The 11,512-nt window shown below is 45.2% G+C and overlaps 1 non-coding gene across 1 annotated transcript; it reads right to left on the bottom strand.

The window, feature by feature from the left end:
- Positions 1-11,161: 11,161 nt before the first annotated feature.
- LOC138243807 (U7 small nuclear RNA) lies at positions 11,162-11,217 on the bottom strand. Its single transcript, XR_011192425.1, has one exon. It is a non-coding gene; the product is annotated as a U7 small nuclear RNA (small nuclear RNA).
- Positions 11,218-11,512: the final 295 nt, after the last annotated feature.

The raw sequence follows: 11,512 nt of genomic DNA, 5'->3' as shown, positions 1-11,512 counted from the left end.
CTGTGCTGTCCCTCTCCTGCCCCCTCTCTCCCTCCTCGGACTCCAGCTGGAGGAGGTCCAATCACCACCTCCTGTGAGACAGAAGAAAAAGAAGGTGGGTAATGCTCTGATCCTCTCTTTACTCCTGTCCAGTGTCCAGTCAGTGTGTCTGTATGAACCCCTCTCTCTCTCAGTGCAGTGTTCATGTACTGGAGTGTCCAGTCAGTGTGTGTGTATGAACCCCTCTCTCAGTGCAGTGTTCATGTCCTGGAGTGTCCAGTCAGTGTGTCTGTATGAACCCCTCTCTCTCTCAGTGCAGTGTTCATGTCCTGGAGTGTCCAGTCAGTGTGTCTGTATGAACCCCTCTCTCTTTCAGTGCAGTGTTCATGTACTGGAGTGTCCAGTCCGACTCTTAACGTGACTCTCCTGTCTCTGCTTCAGAAGCGCCGATGCGTCTTTTTGATGTCCCTGAGCTGCGTGTCGGTGGAGACAGAAGATCAAGACGAGCCGATGGAGGTGGCGGAGACCGTTGCTCAGGAGAGGAAGAGCGAGGGAGAAGAGGAGCAGGCTGCCGGGAAGGACATGAAGAGGAAGAGGAGGGGCAGGTGAGCAGACAGGGGGGTGCCGCCCGGTCATGTCTGTGATTCAAGGAGGAGTCTCCTCTTGCTGTTTGATGTCATGGTGACGTCTGTGTCTATGTCCCTCACACCTGCAATAACAATATTCTTTCCAGGTTCCTTTCCTGGTTCTGTGCCTGCTAAGATCTGGACTGGACTGGACTGGAGCTGAGGGACACCAGACGACTGGACTGGAGCCTAGGGACACCAGACTGGACTGGACCGGAGCTGAGAGGCACTAGACTGGACTGGAGCTGAGGGACACCAGACTGTGCTGGACCGAAGCTGAGGGACCCCAGTCTGGACTGAAGCTGAGGGACCCCAGACTGTGCTGGACCGAAGCTGAGGGACCCCAGTCTGTGCTGGTCCGAAGCTGAGGGACCCCAGTCTGTGCTGGACTGAAGCTGAGAGACCCCAGACTGTGCTGGTCTGAAGCTGAGGGACCCCAGACTGGACTGCACTGGAGCTGAGGGACACCAGACTGGACTGGACTGGAGCTGAGGGGCCCCAGACTGGACTAGACTGGAGCTGAAAGGCCCCAGACTGGACTGGACCAAAGCTGAGGGACCTCAGGCTGTGCTGTACTGAAGCTGAGGGACCCCAGACGGTGCTGGACCGAAGCTGAGGGACCCCAGTCTGTGCTGGACCGAAGCTGAGGGACCCCAGACTGGACCGAAGCTGAGGGACCCCAGTCTGTGCTGGACCGAAGCTGAGGGACCCCAGACTGTGCTGGACCGATGCTGAGGGACCCCAGTCTGGACTGAAGCTGAGGGACCCCAGACTGCACTGGACTGAAGCTGAGGGGCCCCAGACTGGACTGATGACCTTTTGTTAAGCATCAATACATTTAAAAAAAAAAAAAATCTGTTTAGCTTTTGGTTTTTTCCCTGCCCCCCCCCCCCCAAAGTTGCTGCTGGGAGAGGTGTGAGTGGGGCCAGCAGGGGGCGCTCTCACCCTGCGGTCTGTGTGGGTCCTGATGCCCCAGTATAGTGACGGGGACACTGGACTGTAAACAGGCCCCGTCCTTCGGATGACACGTCAAACCAAGGTCCTGACTCTCTGTGCTCATTAACAATCCCGGGGTGTCTCTGGAGAAGAGTAGGGGTGTTACCCCAGTGTCCTGGCCTGATTCCCCCAGGAAGTTTTGAACTGCCAGAAGAAGTTTTCACAACCCGGACTCGTGAAGGTACAGGTCTTCTCCCATCGTCCGGAGCAAGGTGAAAGGCCACCCCCTCGGGGCGCAGTATCCCCGATGCACCCCTCCGCACCACCACCCAAAACGACACACACTTCTGTGACGATTGGGAGACCCCGGTTCGACCAGCCCCTGCGGTGGAGGAAACGACCCGCTGGAGAGAACACGCAGACTCCACACAGAAGGGTCACCTCGGCATTTATTCCAACAGCAAAACAACACCAGAGAGAAACTGTCTCTGAAAGAGAAGCGTACACCGGGAAAAACACAAATTTACAAATGGGAATAGGAGTTTTTTTTTTCTGTTCCGGGCGTCAGTTGTATTGTGTCCTGGTGATTTCTCCCGTTTCGAACGGAGTTTAATGTCGCGTTTCTACTTTATTAGAGAGAGGCACTGAACTTTGGGGAAAGTGACATCCACCCAGTATTACTAGTAGATTGATAAATATAAATGTTCTTTTTCCCCCTGTATTATACCTCGCGAAATATAACGATGGCCAACTCCTTAAGTCAAAATTTTAACCCTTTTCACGCTACAAGACTCCGGACGTTTCCTTTTTTGTCCTCTTTGGCCTCCAAAATAAAAAAAAACTGGGATCCATCGTGGCATTGCCAAATTAAAACGTCAACCACTTTTCGGGCTTTTGTAACTGTTTGTGTGGAGTCTGCATGTTCTCCCTGTGTTCTCCGGGTCCAAAGACAGGCTTTTGGGCTAATTGGCTTCTGGGAAAACTGGCCCTGGTGTGTGTGTGTCCTGTGATGGACTGGTGTCCTGTCCAGGGTGTGTGAGTGTGTGTGTCTGTGTGTCCTGTGAGGGACTGGTGTCCTATCCAGGTTGTGTGTGTGTGTGTCCTGTGAGGGACTGGTGTCCTGTCCAGGGTGTGTGTGTGTGTGTGTGTGTGTGTGTGAGTGAGTGTGTGTGTGTCCTGTGATGGACTGGTGTCCTGTCCAGGGTGTGTGAGTGTGTATGTCTGTGTGACCTGTGATGGACAGATGGTACCCAGCCTGGACACCCATGAGACACTGTCTTCCTCAGAAGACTCTCACGGAGGGCACACTGTCCCTAACCCGGGTCCAGAAGAAACTACAGTGATCTATAATTCCTGCGCCTCGGAAGGGTTTATGAGGTCTATATCCGGCGCCCGCGCCCGCGGACTGGCGGTTCGGCGTCGCGCTCCGCAGCTCGAGCTTCGGTGCGAGGCAGGGCGGGAGGGAGTCGATGTGGCCTCGGCGCCATCTTTGCTGGTGAGTCAATTGTGACCGTTGCGGTACAATAAACCATCAATAAACCTTTTCCCACCCGACCAGTATTTCTGTCGCGGCCCACGTCCCCTACAATCGACAAACTATAAAAAAACAGTAGCCCTTCGCAACATTACACGCCATTTTTTTTTATTTTAAACGTCCGTTAGATACGCAGGTGGCTCGATAGCTGTCTTAACCTCGCCGGCGTCTTTATACCGGCAAGTGAATTTTATTTGGGGTCCCTCAGAATTGTGACAGAAATGTCACTGAACCACAATAAAAAACGAAACTTTTTATTTTAAGGCGATGAATGGATTTTAAGAGTAACCGTGTAGCGACTGACGTAAGGAAAAAAAAGTTGTCTTTCCCTACGAAGACGTTTTGGTACAGGACTTTCTTTAAATATCAGTTGTGCATAGTTTTACAAAAAGTTGATGATGATCTTGGAGATAATTGCAAAGGAAAATTGAGATAAGTACCAAAACATTACGTGTGAAACGACAGGACAGAACTTTGAACCCACAAAGAAACAAAGGTATGAAATATTGCCTCGTCATGGGGGGTTGATAATTGTAATAAGTGTTCCTAATTTTCGTAAAGAAATGTATATTATGGGAGTCACACGTGAGATTTAGTGTATATACGTTTCATATTGTGCATATATACGGGGTTAAAAGGTGGAATGAGTATGATTATAAACTCGTGTGTCCTATAATCAGATAATTTTTGAACAAGCTTTGATTAGACAGGTGAAAAACAACATCATAATATATTCTCACGTCTGAATATCAGGTTCTCCCCTCTGGCCAACATTTCAGGGCTCCCAGGTGTAGATCCCAAATTGAAACAAATATTCATTTGTTACCCAATTAAACAGTTAATAGAAGTGAGTGACCAGGGTAAATAAAGGTGGGTCAGTGTAAACTGTTTATTCTGGACCAGACTTCGTCATGTGTGATATGTCATGACTTCTTATATTAAGTTTTATCTTTATATTTAGTTATACATGTGTAATAGATGCGATGTGTGTCCATAAAAAGGTTTCTCCAGGGGAAAATCAAGTTGGTTTTAAAACCGTGTTTCCTTTGTAGGGTACGTTGGCATTCCAAGTGTGGGGTTTTTGCCTTTTTATCATATTTTGGATGTGAATCCGTGGTATTTTTGCAGAGACAAGTTGCCTTTCTTATACGCGGAGGGATCTGCTCGTGAGATGTCCGCCCGGTCCATTTCTGAGCTCAGTATAAGGTGTAGAAAGCATGACTGTCATCATAACCCGCCTCTCACCCAGGTGTGGAATAATGTTGTGACTATTGCTTCAGCAATAACATGCTGATTGCATGTTTCTAGATGGGTATAACAGAGATCTCAACTACTGAGGGGCTGAGCTATATAATTGCTAACACTTATATAGCGCTTTTCTGGACACCCCACTCAATGCGCTGCACAGGGAATGGGCTATCCCTCTACCGCCACCAATGTACAGCCCCCACCTGGATGATGTGACGGCAGCCATAGTGCGCCAGAACGCTCCCCACACACCAGCTCTCAGTGGGGTGGAGAGCAGAGAGATGAAGCCAGTTCAGAGAGGGGGGTTATTAGGAGGCCATGATTGGTAAGGACCAATGGGAAATTTGGCCAGGACGCCTGGGTTACACCCCTACTCTTTTCGAGAGACGCCCTGGGATTTTTAATGACCACAGAGAGTCAGGACCTCGGTTTTACGTCTCATCCGAAGGACGGCGCCTGTTTACAGTATAGTGTCCCCCGTCACTATACTGGGGTATCAGACCGCAGGGTGAGCGCCCCCCTGCTGTCCCACTAACACCTCTTCCACCTCTTATTAGCCAGTGAAAAATGGTAGCTTCCTCAGAGACACCGCAGGAAGACAGGAGTTTGTGATGAAAGTTCGAGAGGGATGGCCACACCCTAGTTCGGTCAGACTCGGCTGTCGATATTTTAGCAATCACTCCTGACTCCTCTCCTGAAACGCTGTCAATACTGCACGTGATCCCCCTCTCTCCCACGCGTCCCTCTCCCACCCCGTCTCCACCTGTGTAGCTGCCCCCCCTGGTCACTCCTCCTCGCTGTGCAGGGGGGGTCCCAGCCTCCTCGTCCTCTGGCCAGGAGCCCTCAGCCAAGCGGGTTCAGCCAGATCATCACTCCATGATCCTTTCAGTATGCTAAATTCCTGGTGTTGTTTTTTTTCTCCCCAGAAATCTGACTGTCCGCCCCACCTCTGCGCTAAGTGGACGATGAAGTCAGGTTCCAGTGTGCCTGGTGTTTACAGGTAATACTTCAGACTGGTCGGCCTCACCTCAGGGTGTCTGGGCGTTTGATATTATACAGTTGCAATGCTGAGGCCTGTGACTGTGATGCTGTAAGGCTACAGGAGTTTCTCTGGAGATCCTGAGTGATTTCCGGCGTTCGTGCGGAAACACAGCCCCACCCTCCCGCAGTGTCCAGTCCGCAGATTTTCCTGGAGACGTGGCCTAGCCGATGGGCGACCCCGCCAGCGAGAGACTAGCTGAGGCAGGATGTTCTGTACGGTTCAGTTAATTAGACGCGCACAGATGTTGAGCTCATCGTCCTTTTAATTGTGCCATCTATGCTAACTGTAGCCGAGATCGAACTATCAAGGTGACAGATCAATCATTTTAAATTAAATAGATGCCTGATATTGCTAGCGCTGATGCAAGAGGCAAGTCAGAGGAACTGAACACAGAATGGATAGGAGTCGCAGTGAGTGAGAGAGGAATGAGCTAAATTATTTTTAATTTAAAAATAATTAAAACAATGAAGAACAGGAGACACAGTGAGAGAGAGGAGATCACAGGAAATACCTCAGTAACAAACATACTAACACACAGGACAGGAGACACAGTGAGAGAGAGAGAGGAGATCACAGAGAATCCCTCAGTAACAAACACACAGGACAGGAGACACAGCGAGAGAGAGGAGATCACAGGAAATACCTCAGTTTTAAGTGCAGACAACCGGACAGGAGACAGAGTGAGGAAGAGTAAATGAAACACAGTAGGATTGATAGGAGACGGGTTATGAAGAGATGGGACACACAGAGATGGAGAGAAGGGAGGCGACAGTTGAACTCGCTGGCTGAGTTAATTGACGCTGCTGTTTCTTTGGCAGATGAAGTCGGGGTCCAGAGTTTAGCTGACATGGCAGAACCGTCCCAGCTCGGTCTCCTCCCATTCCTGCAGGTCAGTGCCCCTTCAGTCAGACCCTGTGTTCGGGGAGACACACAGGGAAGTCGCACACTGTGACAAAAGGCTCCAGAGACATCGCCGAACCACAGAATAGCTCCAGAGCATTTGTGCACCTTTTGGAATTCTTCACGTATAGTGAAAGGTGAAAATAAAACCAAGAATGGGTGACGCGTCTTTACACAGAGGCGGGTGGGGAACAAGCTGCCCAGCCTTGTTGTTGATGCCGATACCCTGGCTTCTCTCCAGATACAGGTGGATTAAATCATGGGTCCAATTAATCACTAACTACCAGACAGGCTTGAAAAACCAAATGGCGTTCTCTCGTTTTTAACCTTTCTTCAATTCTTAGAAAACCTGCACGCAGAAAATAAATAATTTGCATTTTTTTACTACTTCCAATGGTCAGGTCTGTGGGTATTTAAATCTGACTAGAATGTGTATTGTTCAAAATCTCTTGTTCACTATCAGTGTTGTTGTTTTTAGTGTCCTTCTCATTACTCCTGTGGGTTCTATACTGTGGTAAAGAGTTAAAAAAGTCCTCACTTTGTGCTGCTCTCGGTTTGTTGACGGTGGCGTACTCCACATCACTGTTGGGTAGTGTGATGTCTGTAGAGAACAGGATACAGGTCAATACTTATGTTTACTTATACTTTACAGGATAAGACTTACATTAACACCATACTAAACAACAGTGCTCACTGTTCACACATTTGTATTGACACTGTACAGACAACAGGACTCACTGTTCACACGCGTATTGACACTGTACTGAACAACAGGACTCACTGTTCACACACGTATTGACACTGTTCAGACGACAGGACTCACTGTTCACGCTTGTATTCACGCTGTACACAACAGCAGGACTCACTATTATTACAAATGTTCACACTTGTGTTTAAACTGGACAGAGCAGCAAGAAGTTATCATGATGTTTTATTTCTGCTAGTTTAATAGATAGAAGTAAAAGATCCTCACTTTGTGCGGCTCGGGGTTTGTTGACTGTGGAGTATTTAACAGCAGTATCTGTCTGTGTTAATTCTGCAAAGAATAAAACACGTGTTCTCACCTGTAACACTGTGCAGAGCAAGAGGGAATTCAATGAGTTAACACTGTACAGAACCGGACTCACTGTTCACACTCGTATTGACACTGTACAGAACCGGACTCACTGTTCACACTCGTATTGACACTGTACTGAACAACAGGACTCACTGTTCACACTCATATTGACACTGTACTGAACAACAGGACTCGCTGTTCACACTCGTATTGACACTATACTGAACAACAGGACTCACCGTTCACACTTCTATTAATACTTTTTTGATCAACAGGACTCAGTGTTCACACTCATGTCGACACTTATCACACTCGTATTGACACTGTACTGACCAACAGGACTCATTGTTCACACTCGTATTGACACTATACTGAACAACAGGACTCACTGTTCACACTTATATTGATACTTTTTTGATCAACGGGACTCACTGTTCACACTCGTGTCGACACTGTTCACACTCGTATTGACACTGTACTGACCAACAGGACTCACTGTTCACACTCGTATTGACACTGTACTGAACAACAGGACTCGTGTTGACACTGTTCACACTCGAATCGACGCTGCTCACACTCGTGTCGACACTTGACACTCGTATCCAGTAAGCCTTTGCTACCATTATCAAACACAGAAATCGTTATAATTTAATTTTAAAAACATGGCTAAGCATGGGTTTAAAGTATATTCAACAGTGCAGGTGCATTCAAAGAAATAGAGTTTCCCAAGCCCTCGGAAAGAATTACCATTTCCAAAGATGTCTAGTCTCAAGCATTAACATCCAAAGTACCTGTCTTAGCTGGGGCAGGAAGTTTGCCAAGCCACCTGAAAGAATTACCATTTCAAAAGATGTCTGTTGTAAGCCAGGTTCAATCATTACCATCCAAAGTACCGGTCTTCCCTTGGGGCAAGAGGGTTTCCTGTGTGTCTAGGATGTGTACTTCCCTTAAATAAAGGATGAATATGGGTACCATAGGTATTAAATCTCTCAAAGCTCAGAGTTAAACTAAAAAACCCTTGGTGAGTGTGTTATAACATGGATGGGTATTTATAGTCCAGTGCCTCCTATTTTACTAGAGATTCTGTTTGGGATTCAGAACTCGGGATCAAAATACTCCTAGGTACAGAGTAATTTTCACACCTTCCTGCTACCATGATCAGAGCAGTATTAGATTAAATTTGTCATTTATTGAAAGCCCAGTTTTTAACAATCATTTTCATTTGAACTTACTTTTTTTAAAAAAGGATCTGAGGTTCACTTCTTGAATTAAATCTTTTGACAAGAGGTAAGACTTCTATTTTACATTTAAACCCATGTTTAGCTGTGTTTTTTAGATTTAACTGAACCAATTTCTGTGTGTGATAATGTCCTTGAATTCTGACAACATCACACTAAATTACATGATATAAAACAGCTAATGTTTCTAGAGATAAAGTTTCTGGGATGCTTCTAATTACTTTGCATTACCAGGGACAGTTTAATTAACCTTGTACAGTACTGAAAGACCAAAATGCTTTTTTTAAAAGTTATTTAACATTTTATAGAACTTTGTCTACTATGGCAACATGATGAGCTTGGCCACTTATCTTAGGATAAAGATAGGAAAAAGGTTTATCTTTTGCACCTACCTGCCCCCCAGGGAAGGCCAATGCTTTCTATGTTGATGGTTCCCTACAGTAGACTGTACCTTATCTTCAAAGGTAATGTATATTGACCCAAATCAGTTTTGGAATCCAATCTACTGACGAGATGGAGCACATCCTTTTTTCAGGATTTTAGCATCATATGTTTAGTATATTTAGTCCCTAATGCTGAAAGAAATGATCATAGAACATTTGGACACTTTGTGGGCATGAAATACAAAGAAAATCATGTTCTATGGTACAAGATAAATACAAAACTTAAGCTTTTATTTTAATTAGATTTGTTGTTAAAGCATAAGCAATGATTTATTACATTAATATATGTGAAAATAACATTTTAGCATCATACGTTTAGTATATTTAGTCCCTAATGCTGAAAGAAATGATCATTTGTTTAACACGCACGGGTCTGTCTCAAAGGATGCAGTGCTCCTGAAAGGGCTCTCAAACCCTGCATTTCAGATGCCTAGCTGTATCCCTCACATGTGGCACCTCAGAATGACTTCTAACCTTACCTGTGGTGTCTTCAGTCCCTATTGCTCAATGCATGGTGTACGTACTACATACATGTGTCTTGAGAATGAGGAATGGGCCCCTGAGACAGTCATTTGCCTGTTTCACAAATGATCATATTTTACTAGAGATTCTGTTTGGGATTCAGATGTGCATTCGGATTTATTGGTACATGCCCAGGGCAGTAAGCAGTCTGAGGATTTATTTCCAGACAGCATAGAGCAGTGAAGCAGTGAAGTAGTGCATAAAGCATAAGCAATCATTTATTACATTAATATATGTGAAAATAACATTTTAGCATCATACGTTTAGTATATTTAGTCCCTAATGCCAAGGACTCCAGCAGTCTTACAACCACTGCCCTGTTTGCCTCGCCAGACACGATCTCTATTCTGTTGTAATCCACGATGTTCTTCAGGTGATTTATCATGTCCTTCCTCGCCTGTTGAGAGGCCATCCTGATCTCTTCTGCCGTGGCGTGCTTCATACACGCCCTCTTCAAGTGAGCAGGAAGCTGATCAAAAGTATTCAGGCACATCTTGCACACCAGGGGAATCCTCGTGGGTTTCTTTTGAAAATAAATAATACCATCTGTGTATAGAAACAAGCTAAGACTGATTTCTTAAATTATCCTTAATTTTCTCTCTCATAGTTTGAGCATAATGATTTTATTGTATTTATATAAGAATTGCTCATTGCTCCAAAATAAATAATGGTTTCATAAAAAAGTGAACACTTACTTGGTCTCAGTCACAGACTTTCCAATAGAAGCCATTGTGGAGTTCAGCAACTGCAGGTCCTAGAAGTGGGGAAGGAATTTTAAAAGAGAAATTGAATTACAAAACAGAAGGAATGGCTGAGGGATCACTGAAATATATATATATACAAATTCCAAAGACTGAGTCGATATCTCCTTTAGGTGAGGACAGACTGGATCAAACAAAAACAACATTTGAAGTGAATTGCAAATGTATTGAGTTGTGATGCAACTGTAACTTGAACCTAACATGACTGGGGCGTGCATTTTTGAAATTGCATTTTCACAGCTGAAATACAAAATGAAGCTGATCGCAGTCCAAACTCAAGGTATTGTTGTAAAACTAAATATTCAACATGTTTCTACCTGTCCCTTTTCAGCTCACTCAGAAGTCCACAGCCTGCAGCCTGGTGCCTCTCTGTCTCTCCCCCTCCACTGGAGTGATCCAGCTCAGCTCTCTGAGGTTTGGTAGATACATCTTCTTCATGAGTAATGTAGGATCAACTTCTTCAGGCTGGAGGAAGGGCTTGCATTTCGGCAGTAGTAACTGACTGAGTAGTGACTTCTAGGACCTGGTCTTATCAGGTTGCTTTGCCACGTTTGTCTGTTTGTCTCTTAACACACCAAAGGGTTTCAGTTTGAAAGCGGGCGAAAACAAGTGATCACTTTTTGCACATTTGTCACTGCTGAGGTTGCTTTATGGGTCTATTTTCTATACTGTGCTGATCAATTGGAAATCAAATGGCAAAAAAGACCCGTTCCCACACCTAAGGTCAAATATTAGGAATCAAAACTGCTCGAGTGTATGGAAGCACACAGCTTTATTAAGATTTCCAAGTGCAAGATCTTTTTATTCCTAAAAGACCCTATTTATGTTGTATGAGAAATATTAATATTAATACAGAATCTTTTTTCACCAAATAAATGGGCTTCCTGACTTCAGAAAGCCTTCTAGACAAATACTAAAAGAGCAAAAATTCAATTTGGTAAATGAAATGAAAACACATACCCTACCAAACCTTGAGTACAGGCCATTCAGGGTGATAATACAAAACCATTTATAATTCAACAAATAAAACCTGTCAACTGCTAATCACCACTTATCATAAAAAAAATAAGTAGCAATACACAGTATGGGACTCTTGGGTGCAAGTTAAATCCATGCAAGAAGGGGGTGTAGTGTTATATTTCCAAATCAGATATGCAAATGAGAGATCTGGCCCAGCCAATCTCAAAGCTCCCTTGGTCTGGAATGGAGCTGCTCCCCTCTTCTAG

This window comes from Lepisosteus oculatus, chromosome 14, assembly GCF_040954835.1.
Source record: "Lepisosteus oculatus isolate fLepOcu1 chromosome 14, fLepOcu1.hap2, whole genome shotgun sequence".
NCBI lineage: Eukaryota > Metazoa > Chordata > Actinopteri > Semionotiformes > Lepisosteidae > Lepisosteus > Lepisosteus oculatus.
The sequence above is the reverse complement of the archived record's forward strand: the minus strand, read 5'-3'. Positions and strand labels throughout refer to the sequence as shown.